The sequence below is a fragment of the Carya illinoinensis genome, chromosome 11 (genome assembly GCF_018687715.1).
Source record: "Carya illinoinensis cultivar Pawnee chromosome 11, C.illinoinensisPawnee_v1, whole genome shotgun sequence".
In the NCBI taxonomy this organism is placed as follows: domain Eukaryota; kingdom Viridiplantae; phylum Streptophyta; class Magnoliopsida; order Fagales; family Juglandaceae; genus Carya; species Carya illinoinensis.
The window spans coordinates 18,916,146-18,932,447 of NC_056762.1; the positions used below are offsets into that span (position 1 = coordinate 18,916,146).

A 16,302-nucleotide genomic window follows, 5' to 3' on the forward strand; every position below is an offset into this window, starting at 1 on the left:
TGGACCGGAACGACAACCGGGCAATGGATTCTTAGGAAAATCGCACCGACCCCATCGCGTAGCAATGGGTATCGATCAGATCGCCGGTTGGCATGGGATAGGCATGGTGCGGCTAGGTCGTAATAGGATTATATTAGTTTTTCGCTGGTAGCATGATGGGTGCGATCATACCAGCACTAATGCACCGGATCCCATCAGAACTCCGCAGTTAAGCGTGCTTGGGCGAGAGTAGTACTAGGATGGGTGACCTCCTGGGAAGTCCTCGTGTTGCACCCCCCCTTTTTATTTTTACCGCATCTCCGGTCGGATGGACCGGAACGACAACCGGGCAATGGATTCTTAGGAAAATCGCACCGACCCCATCGCTATCAATCAGATCGCCGGTTGGCATGGGATAGGCAGGGTGCGGCTAGGTCGTAATAGGATTATATTAGTTTTTCGCTGGTAGCATGATGGGTGCGATCATACCAGCACTAATGCACCGGATCCCATCAGAACTCCGCAGTTAAGCGTGCTTGGGCGAGAGTAGTACTAGGATGGGTGACCTCCTGGGAAGTCCTCGTGTTGCACCCCCCCTTTTAATTTTTACCGCATCTCTGGTCGGATGGACCGGAACGAGAACCAGGGAATGGATTTTTAGGAAAATCGCACCGACCCCATCGCGTAGCTATGGGTATCTGTCAGATCGCCGGTTGGCATGAGATAGGCAGGGTGCGGCTAGGTCGTAATAGGATTATATTAGTTTTTCGCTGGTAGCATGATGGGTGCGATCATACCAGCACTAATGCACCGGATCCCATCAGAACTCCGCAGTTAAGCGTGCTTGGGCGAGAGTAGTACTAGGATGGGTGACCTCCTGGGAAGTCCTCGTGTTGCACCCCCCCTTTTTATTTTTACCGCATCTCCGGTCGGATGGACCGGAACGACAACCGGGCAATGGATTCTTAGGAAAATCGCACCGACCCCATCGCGTAGCAATGGGTATCGATCAGATCGCCGGTTGGCATGGGATAGGCATGGTGCGGCTAGGTCGTAATAGGATTATATTAGTTTTTCGCTGGTAGCATGATGGGTGCGATCATACCAGCACTAATGCACCGGATCCCATCAGAACTCCGCAGTTAAGCGTGCTTGGGCGAGAGTAGTACTAGGATGGGTGACCTCCTGGGAAGTCCTCGTGTTGCACCCCTCCTTTTTATTTTTACCGCATCTCCGGTCGGATGGACCGGAACGACAACCGGGCAATGGATTCTTAGGAAAATCGCACCGACCCCATCGCGTAGCAATGGGTATCGATCAGATCGCCGGTTGGCATGGCATAGGCATGGTGCGGCTAGGTCGTAATAGGATTATATTAGTTTTTCGTTGGTAGCATGATGGGTGCGATCCTACCAGCACTAATGCACCGGATCCCATCAGAACTCCGCAGTTAAGCGTGCTCGGGCGAGAGTAGTACTAGGATGGGTGACCTCCTGGGAAGTCCTCGTGTTGCACCCCCCCTTTTTATTTTTACCGCATCTCCGGTCGGATGGACCGGAACGACAACCGGGCAATGGATTCTTAGGAAAATCGCACCGACCCCATTGCTATCAATCAGATCGGCAGTTGGCATGGGATAGGCAGGGTGCGGCTAGGTCGTAATAGGATTATATTAGTTTTTCGCTGGTAGCATGATGGGTGCGATCATACCAGCACTAATGCACCGGATCCCATCAGAACTCCGCAGTTAAGCGTGCTTGGGCGAGAGTAGTACTAGGATGGGTGACCTCCTGGGAAGCCCTCGTGTTGCACCCCCCCTTTTAATTTTTACCGCATCTCTGGTCGGATGGACCGGAACGAGAACCAGGGAATGGATTTTTAGGAAAATCGCACCGACCCCATCGCGTAGCAATGGGTATCGGTCAGATCGCCGGTTGGCATGAGATAGGCAGGGTGCGGCTAGGTCGTAATAGGATTATATTAGTTTTTCGCTGGTAGCATGATGGGTGCGATCATACCAGCACTAATGCACCGGATCCCATCAGAACTCCGCAGTTAAGCGTGCTTGGGCGAGAGTAGTACTAGGATGGGTGACCTCCTGGGAAGTCCTCGTGTTGCACCCCCCCTTTTTATTTTTACCGCATCTCCGGTCGGATGGACCGGAACGACAACCGGGCAATGGATTCTTAGGAAAATCGCACCGACCCCATCGCTATCAATCAGATCGCCAGTTGGCATGGGATAGGCAGGGTGCGGCTAGGTCGTAATAGGATTATATTAGTTTTTCGCTGGTAGCATGATGGGTGCGATCATACCAGCACTAATGCACCGGATCCCATCAGAACTCCGCAGTTAAGCGTGCTTGGGCGAGAGTAGTACTAGGATGGGTGACCTCCTGGGAAGTCCTCGTGTTGCACCCCCCCTTTTTATTTTTACCGCATCTCCGGTCGGATGGACCGGAACGACAACCGGGCAATGGATTCTTAGGAAAATCGCACCGACCCCATCGCGTAGCAATGGGTATCGATCAGATCGCCGGTTGGCATGGGATAGGCATGGTGCGGCTAGGTCGTAATAGGATTATATTAGTTTTTCGCTGGTAGCATGATGGGTGCGATCATACCAGCACTAATGCACCGGATCCCATCAGAACTCCGCAGTTAAGCGTGCTTGGGCGAGAGTAGTACTAGGATGGGTGACCTCCTGGGAAGTCCTCGTGTTGCACCCCCCCTTTTTATTTTTACCGCATCTCCGGTCGGATGGACCGGAACGACAACCGGGCAATGGATTCTTAGGAAAATCGCACCGACCCCATTGCTATCAATCAGATCGCCAGTTGGCATGGGATAGGCAGGGTGCGGCTAGGTCGTAATAGGATTATATTAGTTTTTCGCTGGTAGCATGATGGGTGCGATCATACCAGCACTAATGCACCGGATCCCATCAGAACTCCGCAGTTAAGCGTGCTTGGGCGAGAGTAGTACTAGGATGGGTGACCTCCTGGGAAGTCCTCGTGTTGCACCCCCCCTTTTAATTTTTACCGCATCTCTGGTCGGATGGACCGGAACGAGAACCAGGGAATGGATTTTTAGGAAAATCGCACCGACCCCATCGCGTAGCGATGGGTATCGGTCAGATCGCCGGTTGGCATGAGATAGGCAGGGTGCGGCTAGGTCGTAATAGGATTATATTAGTTTTTCGCTGGTAGCATGATGGGTGCGATCATACCAGCACTAATGCACCGGATCCCATCAGAACTCCGCAGTTAAGCGTGCTTGGGCGAGAGTAGTACTAGGATGGGTGACCTCCTGGGAAGTCCTCGTGTTGCACCCCCCCTTTTAATTTTTACCGCATCTCTGGTCGGATGGACCGGAACGAGAACCAGGGAATGGATTTTTAGGAAAATCGCACCGACCCCATCGCGTAGCAATGGGTATCGGTCAGATCGCCGGTTGGCATGAGATAGGCAGGGTGTGGCTAGGTCGTAATAGGATTATATTAGTTTTTCGCTGGTAGCATGATGGGTGCGATCATACCAGCACTAATGCACCGGATCCCATCAGAACTCCGCAGTTAAGCGTGCTTGGGCGAGAGTAGTACTAGGATGGGTGACCTCCTGGGAAGTCCTCGTGTTGCACCCCCCCCTTTTTATTTTTACCGCATCTCCGGTCGGATGGACCGGAACGACAACCGGGCAATGGATTCTTAGGAAAATCGCACCGACCCCATCGCGTAGCAATGGGTATCGATCAGATCGCCGGTTGGCATGGGATAGGCATGGTGCGGCTAGGTCGTAATAGGATTATATTAGTTTTTCGCTGGTAGCATGATGGGTGCGATCATACCAGCACTAATGCACCGGATCCCATCAGAACTCCGCAGTTAAGCGTGCTTGGGCGAGAGTAGTACTAGGATGGGTGACCTCCTGGGAAGTCCTCGTGTTGCACCCCCCCTTTTTATTTTTACCGCATCTCCGGTCGGATGGACCGGAACGACAACCGGGCAATGGATTCTTAGGAAAATCGCACCGACCCCATCGCGTAGCAATGGGTATCGATCAGATCGCCGGTTGGCATGGGATAGGCATGGTGCGGCTAGGTCGTAATAGGATTATATTAGTTTTTCGCTGGTAGCATGTTGGGTGCGATCATACCAGCACTAATGCACCGGATCCCATCAGAACTCCGCAGTTAAGCGTGCTTGGGCGAGAGTAGTACTAGGATGGGTGACCTCCTGGGAAGTCCTCGTGTTGCACCCCCCCTTTTTATTTTTACCGCATCTCCGGTCGGATGGACCGGAACGACAACCGGGCAATGGATTCTTAGGAAAATCGCACCGACCCCATCGCTATCAATCAGATCGCCAGTTGGCATGGGATAGGCAGGGTGCGGCTAGGTCGTAATAGGATTATATTAGTTTTTCGCTGGTAGCATGATGGGTGTGATCATACCAGCACTAATGCACCGGATCCCATCAGAACTCCGCAGTTAAGCGTGCTTGGGCGAGAGTAGTACTAGGATGGGTGACCTCCTGGGAAGTCCTCGTGTTGCACCCCCCCCTTTTTATTTTTACCGCATCTCCGGTCGGATGGACCGGAACGACAACCGGGCAATGGATTCTTAGGAAAATCGCACCGACCCCATCGCGTAGCAATGGGTATCGATCAGATCGCCGGTTGGCATGGGATAGGCATGGTGCGGCTAGGTCGTAATAGGATTATATTAGTTTTTCGCTGGTAGCATGATGGGTGCGATCATACCAGCACTAATGCACCGGATCCCATCAGAACTCCGCAGTTAAGCGTGCTTGGGCGAGAGTAGTACTAGGATGGGTGACCTCCTGGGAAGTCCTCGTGTTGCACCCCCCCTTTTAATTTTTACCGCATCTCTGGTCGGATGGACCGGAACGAGAACCAGGGAATGGATTTTTAGGAAAATCGCACCGACCCCATCGCGTAGCAATGGGTATCGGTCAGATCGCCGGTTGGCATGAGATAGGCAGGGTGCGGCTAGGTCGTAATAGGATTATATTAGTTTTTCGCTGGTAGCATGATGGGTGCGATCATACCAGCACTAATGCACCGGATCCCATCAGAACTCCGCAGTTAAGCGTGCTTGGGCGAGAGTAGTACTAGGATGGGTGACCTCCTGGGAAGTCCTCGTGTTGCACCCCCCCTTTTTATTTTTACCGCATCTCCGGTCGGATGGACCGGAACGACAACCGGGCAATGGATTCTTAGGAAAATCGCACCGACCCCATCGCGTAGCAATGGGTATCGATCAGATCGCCGGTTGGCATGGGATAGGCATGGTGCGGCTAGGTCGTAATAGGATTATATTAGTTTTTCGCTGGTAGCATGATGGGTGCGATCATACCAGCACTAATGCACCGGATCCCATCAGAACTCCGCAGTTAATCGTGCTTGGGCGAAAGTAGTACTAGGATGGGTGACCTCCTGGGAAGTCCTCGTGTTGCACCCCCCCTTTTTATTTTTACCGCATCTCCGGTCGGATGGACCGGAACGACAACCGGGCAATGGATTCTTAGGAAAATCGCACCGACCCCATCGCGTAGCAATGGGTATCGATCAGATCGCCGGTTGGCATGGGATAGGCATGGTGCGGCTAGGTCGTAATAGGATTATATTAGTTTTTCGCTGGTAGCATGATGGGTGCGATCATACCAGCACTAATGCACCGGATCCCATCAGAACTCCGCAGTTAAGCGTGCTTGGGCGAGAGTAGTACTAGGATGGGTGACCTCCTGGGAAGTCCTCGTGTTGCACCCCCCCTTTTTATTTTTACCGCATCTCCGGTCGGATGGACCGGAACGACAACCGGGCAATGGATTCTTAGGAAAATCGCACCGACCCCATCGCTATCAATCAGATCGCCGGTTGGCATGGGATAGGCAGGGTGCGGCTAGGTCGTAATAGGATTATATTAGTTTTTCGCTGGTAGCATGATGGGTGCGATCATACCAGCACTAATGCACCGGATCCCATCAGAACTCCGCAGTTAAGCGTGCTTGGGCGAGAGTAGTACTAGGATGGGTGACCTCCTGGGAAGTCCTCGTGTTGCACCCCCCCTTTTAATTTTTACCGCATCTCTGGTCGGATGGACCGGAACGAGAACCAGGGAATGGATTTTTAGGAAAATCGCACCGACCCCATCGCGTAGCTATGGGTATCTGTCAGATCGCCGGTTGGCATGAGATAGGCAGGGTGCGGCTAGGTCGTAATAGGATTATATTAGTTTTTCGCTGGTAGCATGATGGGTGCGATCATACCAGCACTAATGCACCGGATCCCATCAGAACTCCGCAGTTAAGCGTGCTTGGGCGAGAGTAGTACTAGGATGGGTGACCTCCTGGGAAGTCCTCGTGTTGCACCCCCCCTTTTTATTTTTACCGCATCTCCGGTCGGATGGACCGGAACGACAACCGGGCAATGGATTCTTAGGAAAATCGCACCGACCCCATCGCGTAGCAATGGGTATCGATCAGATCGCCGGTTGGCATGGGATAGGCATGGTGCGGCTAGGTCGTAATAGGATTATATTAGTTTTTCGCTGGTAGCATGATGGGTGCGATCATACCAGCACTAATGCACCGGATCCCATCAGAACTCCGCAGTTAAGCGTGCTTGGGCGAGAGTAGTACTAGGATGGGTGACCTCCTGGGAAGTCCTCGTGTTGCACCCCTCCTTTTTATTTTTACCGCATCTCCGGTCGGATGGACCGGAACGACAACCGGGCAATGGATTCTTAGGAAAATCGCACCGACCCCATCGCGTAGCAATGGGTATCGATCAGATCGCCGGTTGGCATGGGATAGGCATGGTGCGGCTAGGTCGTAATAGGATTATATTAGTTTTTCGCTGGTAGCATGATGGGTGCGATCCTACCAGCACTAATGCACCGGATCCCATCAGAACTCCGCAGTTAAGCGTGCTCGGGCGAGAGTAGTACTAGGATGGGTGACCTCCTGGGAAGTCCTCGTGTTGCACCCCCCCTTTTTATTTTTACCGCATCTCCGGTCGGATGGACCGGAACGACAACCGGGCAATGGATTCTTAGGAAAATCGCACCGACCCCATCGCGTAGCAATGGGTATCGATCAGATCGCCGGTTGGCATGGGATAGGCATGGTGCGGCTAGGTCGTAATAGGATTATATTAGTTTTTCGCTGGTAGCATGATGGGTGCGATCATACCAGCACTAATGCACCGGATCCCATCAGAACTCCGCAGTTAAGCGTGCTTGGGCGAGAGTAGTACTAGGATGGGTGACCTCCTGGGAAGTCCTCGTGTTGCACCCCCCCTTTTAATTTTTACCGCATCTCTGGTCGGATGGACCGGAACGAGAACCAGGGAATGGATTTTTAGGAAAATCGCACCGACCCCATCGCGTAGCAATGGGTATCGGTCAGATCGCCGGTTGGCATGAGATAGGCAGGGTGCGGCTAGGTCGTAATAGGATTATATTAGTTTTTCGCTGGTAGCATGATGGGTGCGATCATACCAGCACTAATGCACCGGATCCCATCAGAACTCCGCAGTTAAGCGTGCTTGGGCGAGAGTAGTACTAGGATGGGTGACCTCCTGGGAAGTCCTCGTGTTGCACCCCCCCTTTTTATTTTTACCGCATCTCCGGTCGGATGGACCGGAACGACAACCGGGCAATGGATTCTTAGGAAAATCGCACCGACCCCATCGCGTAGCAATGGGTATCGATCAGATCGCCGGTTGGCATGGGATAGGCATGGTGCGGCTAGGTCGTAATAGGATTATATTAGTTTTTCGCTGGTAGCATGATGGGTGCGATCATACCAGCACTAATGCACCGGATCCCATCAGAACTCCGCAGTTAATCGTGCTTGGGCGAAAGTAGTACTAGGATGGGTGACCTCCTGGGAAGTCCTCGTGTTGCACCCCCCCTTTTTATTTTTACCGCATCTCCGGTCGGATGGACCGGAACGACAACCGGGCAATGGATTCTTAGGAAAATCGCACCGACCCCATCGCGTAGCAATGGGTATCGATCAGATCGCCGGTTGGCATGGGATAGGCATGGTGCGGCTAGGTCGTAATAGGATTATATTAGTTTTTCGCTGGTAGCATGATGGGTGCGATCATACCAGCACTAATGCACCGGATCCCATCAGAACTCCGCAGTTAAGCGTGCTTGGGCGAGAGTAGTACTAGGATGGGTGACCTCCTGGGAAGTCCTCGTGTTGCACCCCCCCTTTTTATTTTTACCGCATCTCCGGTCGGATGGACCGGAACGACAACCGGGCAATGGATTCTTAGGAAAATCGCACCGACCCCATCGCTATCAATCAGATCGCCGGTTGGCATGGGATAGGCAGGGTGCGGCTAGGTCGTAATAGGATTATATTAGTTTTTCGCTGGTAGCATGATGGGTGCGATCATACCAGCACTAATGCACCGGATCCCATCAGAACTCCGCAGTTAAGCGTGCTTGGGCGAGAGTAGTACTAGGATGGGTGACCTCCTGGGAAGTCCTCGTGTTGCACCCCCCCTTTTAATTTTTACCGCATCTCTGGTCGGATGGACCGGAACGAGAACCAGGGAATGGATTTTTAGGAAAATCGCACCGACCCCATCGCGTAGCTATGGGTATCTGTCAGATCGCCGGTTGGCATGAGATAGGCAGGGTGCGGCTAGGTCGTAATAGGATTATATTAGTTTTTCGCTGGTAGCATGATGGGTGCGATCATACCAGCACTAATGCACCGGATCCCATCAGAACTCCGCAGTTAAGCGTGCTTGGGCGAGAGTAGTACTAGGATGGGTGACCTCCTGGGAAGTCCTCGTGTTGCACCCCCCCTTTTTATTTTTACCGCATCTCCGGTCGGATGGACCGGAACGACAACCGGGCAATGGATTCTTAGGAAAATCGCACCGACCCCATCGCGTAGCAATGGGTATCGATCAGATCGCCGGTTGGCATGGGATAGGCATGGTGCGGCTAGGTCGTAATAGGATTATATTAGTTTTTCGCTGGTAGCATGATGGGTGCGATCATACCAGCACTAATGCACCGGATCCCATCAGAACTCCGCAGTTAAGCGTGCTTGGGCGAGAGTAGTACTAGGATGGGTGACCTCCTGGGAAGTCCTCGTGTTGCACCCCTCCTTTTTATTTTTACCGCATCTCCGGTCGGATGGACCGGAACGACAACCGGGCAATGGATTCTTAGGAAAATCGCACCGACCCCATCGCGTAGCAATGGGTATCGATCAGATCGCCGGTTGGCATGGGATAGGCATGGTGCGGCTAGGTCGTAATAGGATTATATTAGTTTTTCGCTGGTAGCATGATGGGTGCGATCATACCAGCACTAATGCACCGGATCCCATCAGAACTCCGCAGTTAAGCGTGCTTGGGCGAGAGTAGTACTAGGATGGGTGACCTCCTGGGAAGTCCTCGTGTTGCACCCCCCCTTTTAATTTTTACCGCATCTCTGGTCGGATGGACCGGAACGAGAACCAGGGAATGGATTTTTAGGAAAATCGCACCGACCCCATCGCGTAGCAATGGGTATCGGTCAGATCGCCGGTTGGCATGAGATAGGCAGGGTGCGGCTAGGTCGTAATAGGATTATATTAGTTTTTCGCTGGTAGCATGATGGGTGCGATCATACCAGCACTAATGCACCGGATCCCATCAGAACTCCGCAGTTAAGCGTGCTTGGGCGAGAGTAGTACTAGGATGGGTGACCTCCTGGGAAGTCCTCGTGTTGCACCCCCCCTTTTTATTTTTACCGCATCTCCGGTCGGATGGACCGGAACGACAACCGGGCAATGGATTCTTAGGAAAATCGCACCGACCCCATCGCGTAGCAATGGGTATCGATCAGATCGCCGGTTGGCATGGGATAGGCATGGTGCGGCTAGGTCGTAATAGGATTATATTAGTTTTTCGCTGGTAGCATGATGGGTGCGATCATACCAGCACTAATGCACCGGATCCCATCAGAACTCCGCAGTTAATCGTGCTTGGGCGAAAGTAGTACTAGGATGGGTGACCTCCTGGGAAGTCCTCGTGTTGCACCCCCCCTTTTTATTTTTACCGCATCTCCGGTCGGATGGACCGGAACGACAACCGGGCAATGGATTCTTAGGAAAATCGCACCGACCCCATCGCGTAGCAATGGGTATCGATCAGATCGCCGGTTGGCATGGGATAGGCATGGTGCGGCTAGGTCGTAATAGGATTATATTAGTTTTTCGCTGGTAGCATGATGGGTGCGATCATACCAGCACTAATGCACCGGATCCCATCAGAACTCCGCAGTTAAGCGTGCTTGGGCGAGAGTAGTACTAGGATGGGTGACCTCCTGGGAAGTCCTCGTGTTGCACCCCCCCTTTTTATTTTTACCGCATCTCCGGTCGGATGGACCGGAACGACAACCGGGCAATGGATTCTTAGGAAAATCGCACCGACCCCATCGCTATCAATCAGATCGCCGGTTGGCATGGGATAGGCAGGGTGCGGCTAGGTCGTAATAGGATTATATTAGTTTTTCGCTGGTAGCATGATGGGTGCGATCATACCAGCACTAATGCACCGGATCCCATCAGAACTCCGCAGTTAAGCGTGCTTGGGCGAGAGTAGTACTAGGATGGGTGACCTCCTGGGAAGTCCTCGTGTTGCACCCCCCCCTTTTAATTTTTACCGCATCTCTGGTCGGATGGACCGGAACGAGAACCAGGGAATGGATTTTTAGGAAAATCGCACCGACCCCATCGCGTAGCTATGGGTATCTGTCAGATCGCCGGTTGGCATGAGATAGGCAGGGTGCGGCTAGGTCGTAATAGGATTATATTAGTTTTTCGCTGGTAGCATGATGGGTGCGATCATACCAGCACTAATGCACCGGATCCCATCAGAACTCCGCAGTTAAGCGTGCTTGGGCGAGAGTAGTACTAGGATGGGTGACCTCCTGGGAAGTCCTCGTGTTGCACCCCCCCTTTTTATTTTTACCGCATCTCCGGTCGGATGGACCGGAACGACAACCGGGCAATGGATTCTTAGGAAAATCGCACCGACCCCATCGCGTAGCAATGGGTATCGATCAGATCGCCGGTTGGCATGGGATAGGCATGGTGCGGCTAGGTCGTAATAGGATTATATTAGTTTTTCGCTGGTAGCATGATGGGTGCGATCATACCAGCACTAATGCACCGGATCCCATCAGAACTCCGCAGTTAAGCGTGCTTGGGCGAGAGTAGTACTAGGATGGGTGACCTCCTGGGAAGTCCTCGTGTTGCACCCCTCCTTTTTATTTTTACCGCATCTCCGGTCGGATGGACCGGAACGACAACCGGGCAATGGATTCTTAGGAAAATCGCACCGACCCCATCGCGTAGCAATGGGTATCGATCAGATCGCCGGTTGGCATGGGATAGGCATGGTGCGGCTAGGTCGTAATAGGATTATATTAGTTTTTCGCTGGTAGCATGATGGGTGCGATCCTACCAGCACTAATGCACCGGATCCCATCAGAACTCCGCAGTTAAGCGTGCTCGGGCGAGAGTAGTACTAGGATGGGTGACCTCCTGGGAAGTCCTCGTGTTGCACCCCCCCTTTTTATTTTTACCGCATCTCCGGTCGGATGGACCGGAACGACAACCGGGCAATGGATTCTTAGGAAAATCGCACCGACCCCATCGCGTAGCAATGGGTATCGATCAGATCGCCGGTTGGCATGGGATAGGCATGGTGCGGCTAGGTCGTAATAGGATTATATTAGTTTTTCGCTGGTAGCATGATGGGTGCGATCATACCAGCACTAATGCACCGGATCCCATCAGAACTCCGCAGTTAAGCGTGCTTGGGCGAGAGTAGTACTAGGATGGGTGACCTCCTGGGAAGTCCTCGTGTTGCACCCCCCCTTTTAATTTTTACCGCATCTCTGGTCGGATGGACCGGAACGAGAACCAGGGAATGGATTTTTAGGAAAATCGCACCGACCCCATCGCGTAGCAATGGGTATCGGTCAGATCGCCGGTTGGCATGAGATAGGCAGGGTGCGGCTAGGTCGTAATAGGATTATATTAGTTTTTCGCTGGTAGCATGATGGGTGCGATCATACCAGCACTAATGCACCGGATCCCATCAGAACTCCGCAGTTAAGCGTGCTTGGGCGAGAGTAGTACTAGGATGGGTGACCTCCTGGGAAGTCCTCGTGTTGCACCCCCCCTTTTTATTTTTACCGCATCTCCGGTCGGATGGACCGGAACGACAACCGGGCAATGGATTCTTAGGAAAATCGCACCGACCCCCATCGCGTAGCAATGGGTATCGATCAGATCGCCGGTTGGCATGGGATAGGCATGGTGCGGCTAGGTCGTAATAGGATTATATTAGTTTTTCGCTGGTAGCATGATGGGTGCGATCATACCAGCACTAATGCACCGGATCCCATCAGAACTCCGCAGTTAATCGTGCTTGGGCGAAAGTAGTACTAGGATGGGTGACCTCCTGGGAAGTCCTCGTGTTGCACCCCCCCCTTTTTATTTTTACCGCATCTCCGGTCGGATGGACCGGAACGACAACCGGGCAATGGATTCTTAGGAAAATCGCACCGACCCCATCGCGTAGCAATGGGTATCGATCAGATCGCCGGTTGGCATGGGATAGGCATGGTGCGGCTAGGTCGTAATAGGATTATATTAGTTTTTCGCTGGTAGCATGATGGGTGCGATCATACCAGCACTAATGCACCGGATCCCATCAGAACTCCGCAGTTAAGCGTGCTTGGGCGAGAGTAGTACTAGGATGGGTGACCTCCTGGGAAGTCCTCGTGTTGCACCCCCCCTTTTTATTTTTACCGCATCTCCGGTCGGATGGACCGGAACGACAACCGGGCAATGGATTCTTAGGAAAATCGCACCGACCCCATCGCTATCAATCAGATCGCCGGTTGGCATGGGATAGGCAGGGTGCGGCTAGGTCGTAATAGGATTATATTAGTTTTTCGCTGGTAGCATGATGGGTGCGATCATACCAGCACTAATGCACCGGATCCCATCAGAACTCCGCAGTTAAGCGTGCTTGGGCGAGAGTAGTACTAGGATGGGTGACCTCCTGGGAAGTCCTCGTGTTGCACCCCCCCTTTTAATTTTTACCGCATCTCTGGTCGGATGGACCGGAACGAGAACCAGGGAATGGATTTTTAGGAAAATCGCACCGACCCCATCGCGTAGCTATGGGTATCTGTCAGATCGCCGGTTGGCATGAGATAGGCAGGGTGCGGCTAGGTCGTAATAGGATTATATTAGTTTTTCGCTGGTAGCATGATGGGTGCGATCATACCAGCACTAATGCACCGGATCCCATCAGAACTCCGCAGTTAAGCGTGCTTGGGCGAGAGTAGTACTAGGATGGGTGACCTCCTGGGAAGTCCTCGTGTTGCACCCCCCCTTTTTATTTTTACCGCATCTCCGGTCGGATGGACCGGAACGACAACCGGGCAATGGATTCTTAGGAAAATCGCACCGACCCCATCGCGTAGCAATGGGTATCGATCAGATCGCCGGTTGGCATGGGATAGGCATGGTGCGGCTAGGTCGTAATAGGATTATATTAGTTTTTCGCTGGTAGCATGATGGGTGCGATCATACCAGCACTAATGCACCGGATCCCATCAGAACTCCGCAGTTAAGCGTGCTTGGGCGAGAGTAGTACTAGGATGGGTGACCTCCTGGGAAGTCCTCGTGTTGCACCCCTCCTTTTTATTTTTACCGCATCTCCGGTCGGATGGACCGGAACGACAACCGGGCAATGGATTCTTAGGAAAATCGCACCGACCCCCATCGCGTAGCAATGGGTATCGATCAGATCGCCGGTTGGCATGGGATAGGCATGGTGCGGCTAGGTCGTAATAGGATTATATTAGTTTTTCGCTGGTAGCATGATGGGTGCGATCCTACCAGCACTAATGCACCGGATCCCATCAGAACTCCGCAGTTAAGCGTGCTCGGGCGAGAGTAGTACTAGGATGGGTGACCTCCTGGGAAGTCCTCGTGTTGCACCCCCCCTTTTTATTTTTACCGCATCTCCGGTCGGATGGACCGGAACGACAACCGGGCAATGGATTCTTAGGAAAATCGCACCGACCCCATTGCTATCAATCAGATCGCCAGTTGGCATGGGATAGGCAGGGTGCGGCTAGGTCGTAATAGGATTATATTAGTTTTTCGCTGGTAGCATGATGGGTGCGATCATACCAGCACTAATGCACCGGATCCCATCAGAACTCCGCAGTTAAGCGTGCTTGGGCGAGAGTAGTACTAGGATGGGTGACCTCCTGGGAAGCCCTCGTGTTGCACCCCCCCTTTTAATTTTTACCGCATCTCTGGTCGGATGGACCGGAACGAGAACCAGGGAATGGATTTTTAGGAAAATCGCACCGACCCCATCGCGTAGCAATGGGTATCGGTCAGATCGCCGGTTGGCATGAGATAGGCAGGGTGCGGCTAGGTCGTAATAGGATTATATTAGTTTTTCGCTGGTAGCATGATGGGTGCGATCATACCAGCACTAATGCACCGGATCCCATCAGAACTCCGCAGTTAAGCGTGCTTGGGCGAGAGTAGTACTAGGATGGGTGACCTCCTGGGAAGTCCTCGTGTTGCACCCCCCCTTTTTATTTTTACCGCATCTCCGGTCGGATGGACCGGAACGACAACCGGGCAATGGATTCTTAGGAAAATCGCACCGACCCCATCGCTATCAATCAGATCGCCAGTTGGCATGGGATAGGCAGGGTGCGGCTAGGTCGTAATAGGATTATATTAGTTTTTCGCTGGTAGCATGATGGGTGCGATCATACCAGCACTAATGCACCGGATCCCATCAGAACTCCGCAGTTAAGCGTGCTTGGGCGAGAGTAGTACTAGGATGGGTGACCTCCTGGGAAGTCCTCGTGTTGCACCCCCCCCTTTTTATTTTTACCGCATCTCCGGTCGGATGGACCGGAACGACAACCGGGCAATGGATTCTTAGGAAAATCGCACCGACCCCATCGCGTAGCAATGGGTATCGATCAGATCGCCGGTTGGCATGGGATAGGCATGGTGCGGCTAGGTCGTAATAGGATTATATTAGTTTTTCGCTGGTAGCATGATGGGTGCGATCATACCAGCACTAATGCACCGGATCCCATCAGAACTCCGCAGTTAAGCGTGCTTGGGCGAGAGTAGTACTAGGATGGGTGACCTCCTGGGAAGTCCTCGTGTTGCACCCCCCCTTTTTATTTTTACCGCATCTCCGGTCGGATGGACCGGAACGACAACCGGGCAATGGATTCTTAGGAAAATCGCACCGACCCCATTGCTATCAATCAGATCGCCAGTTGGCATGGGATAGGCAGGGTGCGGCTAGGTCGTAATAGGATTATATTAGTTTTTCGCTGGTAGCATGATGGGTGCGATCATACCAGCACTAATGCACCGGATCCCATCAGAACTCCGCAGTTAAGCGTGCTTGGGCGAGAGTAGTACTAGGATGGGTGACCTCCTGGGAAGTCCTCGTGTTGCACCCCCCCTTTTAATTTTTACCGCATCTCTGGTCGGATGGACCGGAACGAGAACCAGGGAATGGATTTTTAGGAAAATCGCACCGACCCCATCGCGTAGCGATGGGTATCGGTCAGATCGCCGGTTGGCATGAGATAGGCAGGGTGCGGCTAGGTCGTAATAGGATTATATTAGTTTTTCGCTGGTAGCATGATGGGTGCGATCATACCAGCACTAATGCACCGGATCCCATCAGAACTCCGCAGTTAAGCGTGCTTGGGCGAGAGTAGTACTAGGATGGGTGACCTCCTGGGAAGTCCTCGTGTTGCACCCCCCCTTTTAATTTTTACCGCATCTCTGGTCGGATGGACCGGAACGAGAACCAGGGAATGGATTTTTAGGAAAATCGCACCGACCCCATCGCGTAGCAATGGGTATCGGTCAGATCGCCGGTTGGCATGAGATAGGCAGGGTGTGGCTAGGTCGTAATAGGATTATATTAGTTTTTCGCTGGTAGCATGATGGGTGCGATCATACCAGCACTAATGCACCGGATCCCATCAGAACTCCGCAGTTAAGCGTGCTTGGGCGAGAGTAGTACTAGGATGGGTGACCTCCTGGGAAGTCCTCGTGTTGCACCCCCCCTTTTTATTTTTACCGCATCTCCGGTCGGATGGACCGGAACGACAACCGGGCAATGGATTCTTAGGAAAATCGCACCGACCCCATCGCGTAGCAATGGGTATCGATCAGATCGCCGGTTGGCATGGGATAGGC

The 16,302-nt window shown here is 52.6% G+C and overlaps 53 non-coding genes across 53 annotated transcripts; all 53 read left to right on the plus strand.

Annotated features, from left to right (window-relative positions):
* The first annotated feature begins 157 nt into the window (after positions 1-157).
* Positions 158-276, plus strand: LOC122284727. Its single transcript, XR_006232082.1, has one exon. It is a non-coding gene; the product is annotated as a 5S ribosomal RNA (ribosomal RNA).
* A 178-nt stretch (positions 277-454) lies between these two features.
* On the plus strand, positions 455-573 carry LOC122284729. Its single transcript, XR_006232084.1, has one exon. It is a non-coding gene; the product is annotated as a 5S ribosomal RNA (ribosomal RNA).
* A 189-nt stretch (positions 574-762) lies between these two features.
* Positions 763-881, plus strand: LOC122284730. The gene has a single exon (XR_006232085.1). It is a non-coding gene; the product is annotated as a 5S ribosomal RNA (ribosomal RNA).
* A 189-nt stretch (positions 882-1,070) lies between these two features.
* Positions 1,071-1,189, plus strand: LOC122284731. The gene has a single exon (XR_006232086.1). It is a non-coding gene; the product is annotated as a 5S ribosomal RNA (ribosomal RNA).
* A 189-nt stretch (positions 1,190-1,378) lies between these two features.
* On the plus strand, positions 1,379-1,497 carry LOC122288162. The gene has a single exon (XR_006235432.1). It is a non-coding gene; the product is annotated as a 5S ribosomal RNA (ribosomal RNA).
* Positions 1,498-1,675: 178 nt separating this feature from the next.
* LOC122287059 lies at positions 1,676-1,794 on the plus strand. The gene has a single exon (XR_006234366.1). It is a non-coding gene; the product is annotated as a 5S ribosomal RNA (ribosomal RNA).
* Positions 1,795-1,983: 189 nt separating this feature from the next.
* Positions 1,984-2,102, plus strand: LOC122284732. Its single transcript, XR_006232087.1, has one exon. It is a non-coding gene; the product is annotated as a 5S ribosomal RNA (ribosomal RNA).
* A 178-nt stretch (positions 2,103-2,280) lies between these two features.
* On the plus strand, positions 2,281-2,399 carry LOC122284733. The gene has a single exon (XR_006232088.1). It is a non-coding gene; the product is annotated as a 5S ribosomal RNA (ribosomal RNA).
* Positions 2,400-2,588: 189 nt separating this feature from the next.
* Positions 2,589-2,707, plus strand: LOC122284734. The gene has a single exon (XR_006232089.1). It is a non-coding gene; the product is annotated as a 5S ribosomal RNA (ribosomal RNA).
* Positions 2,708-2,885: 178 nt separating this feature from the next.
* Positions 2,886-3,004, plus strand: LOC122284735. The gene has a single exon (XR_006232090.1). It is a non-coding gene; the product is annotated as a 5S ribosomal RNA (ribosomal RNA).
* A 189-nt stretch (positions 3,005-3,193) lies between these two features.
* On the plus strand, positions 3,194-3,312 carry LOC122284736. Its single transcript, XR_006232091.1, has one exon. It is a non-coding gene; the product is annotated as a 5S ribosomal RNA (ribosomal RNA).
* Positions 3,313-3,501: 189 nt separating this feature from the next.
* On the plus strand, positions 3,502-3,620 carry LOC122284737. Its single transcript, XR_006232092.1, has one exon. It is a non-coding gene; the product is annotated as a 5S ribosomal RNA (ribosomal RNA).
* Positions 3,621-3,810: 190 nt separating this feature from the next.
* Positions 3,811-3,929, plus strand: LOC122284738. The gene has a single exon (XR_006232093.1). It is a non-coding gene; the product is annotated as a 5S ribosomal RNA (ribosomal RNA).
* Positions 3,930-4,118: 189 nt separating this feature from the next.
* On the plus strand, positions 4,119-4,237 carry LOC122284740. Its single transcript, XR_006232095.1, has one exon. It is a non-coding gene; the product is annotated as a 5S ribosomal RNA (ribosomal RNA).
* Positions 4,238-4,415: 178 nt separating this feature from the next.
* LOC122287242 lies at positions 4,416-4,534 on the plus strand. The gene has a single exon (XR_006234543.1). It is a non-coding gene; the product is annotated as a 5S ribosomal RNA (ribosomal RNA).
* A 190-nt stretch (positions 4,535-4,724) lies between these two features.
* Positions 4,725-4,843, plus strand: LOC122284741. Its single transcript, XR_006232096.1, has one exon. It is a non-coding gene; the product is annotated as a 5S ribosomal RNA (ribosomal RNA).
* A 189-nt stretch (positions 4,844-5,032) lies between these two features.
* On the plus strand, positions 5,033-5,151 carry LOC122284742. Its single transcript, XR_006232097.1, has one exon. It is a non-coding gene; the product is annotated as a 5S ribosomal RNA (ribosomal RNA).
* A 189-nt stretch (positions 5,152-5,340) lies between these two features.
* On the plus strand, positions 5,341-5,459 carry LOC122288734. Its single transcript, XR_006235986.1, has one exon. It is a non-coding gene; the product is annotated as a 5S ribosomal RNA (ribosomal RNA).
* Positions 5,460-5,648: 189 nt separating this feature from the next.
* On the plus strand, positions 5,649-5,767 carry LOC122284743. Its single transcript, XR_006232098.1, has one exon. It is a non-coding gene; the product is annotated as a 5S ribosomal RNA (ribosomal RNA).
* A 178-nt stretch (positions 5,768-5,945) lies between these two features.
* LOC122284744 lies at positions 5,946-6,064 on the plus strand. Its single transcript, XR_006232099.1, has one exon. It is a non-coding gene; the product is annotated as a 5S ribosomal RNA (ribosomal RNA).
* A 189-nt stretch (positions 6,065-6,253) lies between these two features.
* Positions 6,254-6,372, plus strand: LOC122284745. Its single transcript, XR_006232100.1, has one exon. It is a non-coding gene; the product is annotated as a 5S ribosomal RNA (ribosomal RNA).
* A 189-nt stretch (positions 6,373-6,561) lies between these two features.
* On the plus strand, positions 6,562-6,680 carry LOC122284746. Its single transcript, XR_006232101.1, has one exon. It is a non-coding gene; the product is annotated as a 5S ribosomal RNA (ribosomal RNA).
* A 189-nt stretch (positions 6,681-6,869) lies between these two features.
* LOC122288163 lies at positions 6,870-6,988 on the plus strand. Its single transcript, XR_006235433.1, has one exon. It is a non-coding gene; the product is annotated as a 5S ribosomal RNA (ribosomal RNA).
* Positions 6,989-7,177: 189 nt separating this feature from the next.
* Positions 7,178-7,296, plus strand: LOC122284747. The gene has a single exon (XR_006232102.1). It is a non-coding gene; the product is annotated as a 5S ribosomal RNA (ribosomal RNA).
* A 189-nt stretch (positions 7,297-7,485) lies between these two features.
* On the plus strand, positions 7,486-7,604 carry LOC122284748. Its single transcript, XR_006232103.1, has one exon. It is a non-coding gene; the product is annotated as a 5S ribosomal RNA (ribosomal RNA).
* Positions 7,605-7,793: 189 nt separating this feature from the next.
* LOC122288735 lies at positions 7,794-7,912 on the plus strand. The gene has a single exon (XR_006235987.1). It is a non-coding gene; the product is annotated as a 5S ribosomal RNA (ribosomal RNA).
* A 189-nt stretch (positions 7,913-8,101) lies between these two features.
* Positions 8,102-8,220, plus strand: LOC122284749. The gene has a single exon (XR_006232104.1). It is a non-coding gene; the product is annotated as a 5S ribosomal RNA (ribosomal RNA).
* Positions 8,221-8,398: 178 nt separating this feature from the next.
* On the plus strand, positions 8,399-8,517 carry LOC122284751. Its single transcript, XR_006232106.1, has one exon. It is a non-coding gene; the product is annotated as a 5S ribosomal RNA (ribosomal RNA).
* Positions 8,518-8,706: 189 nt separating this feature from the next.
* Positions 8,707-8,825, plus strand: LOC122284752. The gene has a single exon (XR_006232107.1). It is a non-coding gene; the product is annotated as a 5S ribosomal RNA (ribosomal RNA).
* A 189-nt stretch (positions 8,826-9,014) lies between these two features.
* On the plus strand, positions 9,015-9,133 carry LOC122284753. The gene has a single exon (XR_006232108.1). It is a non-coding gene; the product is annotated as a 5S ribosomal RNA (ribosomal RNA).
* A 189-nt stretch (positions 9,134-9,322) lies between these two features.
* Positions 9,323-9,441, plus strand: LOC122284754. Its single transcript, XR_006232109.1, has one exon. It is a non-coding gene; the product is annotated as a 5S ribosomal RNA (ribosomal RNA).
* Positions 9,442-9,630: 189 nt separating this feature from the next.
* On the plus strand, positions 9,631-9,749 carry LOC122284755. Its single transcript, XR_006232110.1, has one exon. It is a non-coding gene; the product is annotated as a 5S ribosomal RNA (ribosomal RNA).
* Positions 9,750-9,938: 189 nt separating this feature from the next.
* On the plus strand, positions 9,939-10,057 carry LOC122288736. The gene has a single exon (XR_006235988.1). It is a non-coding gene; the product is annotated as a 5S ribosomal RNA (ribosomal RNA).
* Positions 10,058-10,246: 189 nt separating this feature from the next.
* On the plus strand, positions 10,247-10,365 carry LOC122284756. Its single transcript, XR_006232111.1, has one exon. It is a non-coding gene; the product is annotated as a 5S ribosomal RNA (ribosomal RNA).
* Positions 10,366-10,543: 178 nt separating this feature from the next.
* LOC122284758 lies at positions 10,544-10,662 on the plus strand. Its single transcript, XR_006232112.1, has one exon. It is a non-coding gene; the product is annotated as a 5S ribosomal RNA (ribosomal RNA).
* Positions 10,663-10,852: 190 nt separating this feature from the next.
* On the plus strand, positions 10,853-10,971 carry LOC122284759. Its single transcript, XR_006232113.1, has one exon. It is a non-coding gene; the product is annotated as a 5S ribosomal RNA (ribosomal RNA).
* Positions 10,972-11,160: 189 nt separating this feature from the next.
* Positions 11,161-11,279, plus strand: LOC122284760. Its single transcript, XR_006232114.1, has one exon. It is a non-coding gene; the product is annotated as a 5S ribosomal RNA (ribosomal RNA).
* A 189-nt stretch (positions 11,280-11,468) lies between these two features.
* Positions 11,469-11,587, plus strand: LOC122288164. The gene has a single exon (XR_006235434.1). It is a non-coding gene; the product is annotated as a 5S ribosomal RNA (ribosomal RNA).
* A 189-nt stretch (positions 11,588-11,776) lies between these two features.
* On the plus strand, positions 11,777-11,895 carry LOC122284761. Its single transcript, XR_006232115.1, has one exon. It is a non-coding gene; the product is annotated as a 5S ribosomal RNA (ribosomal RNA).
* A 189-nt stretch (positions 11,896-12,084) lies between these two features.
* On the plus strand, positions 12,085-12,203 carry LOC122284763. Its single transcript, XR_006232117.1, has one exon. It is a non-coding gene; the product is annotated as a 5S ribosomal RNA (ribosomal RNA).
* A 190-nt stretch (positions 12,204-12,393) lies between these two features.
* LOC122288737 lies at positions 12,394-12,512 on the plus strand. The gene has a single exon (XR_006235989.1). It is a non-coding gene; the product is annotated as a 5S ribosomal RNA (ribosomal RNA).
* A 190-nt stretch (positions 12,513-12,702) lies between these two features.
* Positions 12,703-12,821, plus strand: LOC122284764. Its single transcript, XR_006232118.1, has one exon. It is a non-coding gene; the product is annotated as a 5S ribosomal RNA (ribosomal RNA).
* A 178-nt stretch (positions 12,822-12,999) lies between these two features.
* On the plus strand, positions 13,000-13,118 carry LOC122284765. The gene has a single exon (XR_006232119.1). It is a non-coding gene; the product is annotated as a 5S ribosomal RNA (ribosomal RNA).
* Positions 13,119-13,307: 189 nt separating this feature from the next.
* LOC122284766 lies at positions 13,308-13,426 on the plus strand. The gene has a single exon (XR_006232120.1). It is a non-coding gene; the product is annotated as a 5S ribosomal RNA (ribosomal RNA).
* Positions 13,427-13,615: 189 nt separating this feature from the next.
* On the plus strand, positions 13,616-13,734 carry LOC122284767. Its single transcript, XR_006232121.1, has one exon. It is a non-coding gene; the product is annotated as a 5S ribosomal RNA (ribosomal RNA).
* Positions 13,735-13,924: 190 nt separating this feature from the next.
* On the plus strand, positions 13,925-14,043 carry LOC122288165. Its single transcript, XR_006235435.1, has one exon. It is a non-coding gene; the product is annotated as a 5S ribosomal RNA (ribosomal RNA).
* Positions 14,044-14,221: 178 nt separating this feature from the next.
* Positions 14,222-14,340, plus strand: LOC122287060. Its single transcript, XR_006234367.1, has one exon. It is a non-coding gene; the product is annotated as a 5S ribosomal RNA (ribosomal RNA).
* Positions 14,341-14,529: 189 nt separating this feature from the next.
* Positions 14,530-14,648, plus strand: LOC122284768. Its single transcript, XR_006232122.1, has one exon. It is a non-coding gene; the product is annotated as a 5S ribosomal RNA (ribosomal RNA).
* A 178-nt stretch (positions 14,649-14,826) lies between these two features.
* Positions 14,827-14,945, plus strand: LOC122284769. The gene has a single exon (XR_006232123.1). It is a non-coding gene; the product is annotated as a 5S ribosomal RNA (ribosomal RNA).
* Positions 14,946-15,135: 190 nt separating this feature from the next.
* Positions 15,136-15,254, plus strand: LOC122284770. The gene has a single exon (XR_006232124.1). It is a non-coding gene; the product is annotated as a 5S ribosomal RNA (ribosomal RNA).
* Positions 15,255-15,432: 178 nt separating this feature from the next.
* On the plus strand, positions 15,433-15,551 carry LOC122284771. The gene has a single exon (XR_006232125.1). It is a non-coding gene; the product is annotated as a 5S ribosomal RNA (ribosomal RNA).
* A 189-nt stretch (positions 15,552-15,740) lies between these two features.
* LOC122284772 lies at positions 15,741-15,859 on the plus strand. The gene has a single exon (XR_006232126.1). It is a non-coding gene; the product is annotated as a 5S ribosomal RNA (ribosomal RNA).
* A 189-nt stretch (positions 15,860-16,048) lies between these two features.
* LOC122284775 lies at positions 16,049-16,167 on the plus strand. The gene has a single exon (XR_006232128.1). It is a non-coding gene; the product is annotated as a 5S ribosomal RNA (ribosomal RNA).
* Positions 16,168-16,302: the final 135 nt, after the last annotated feature.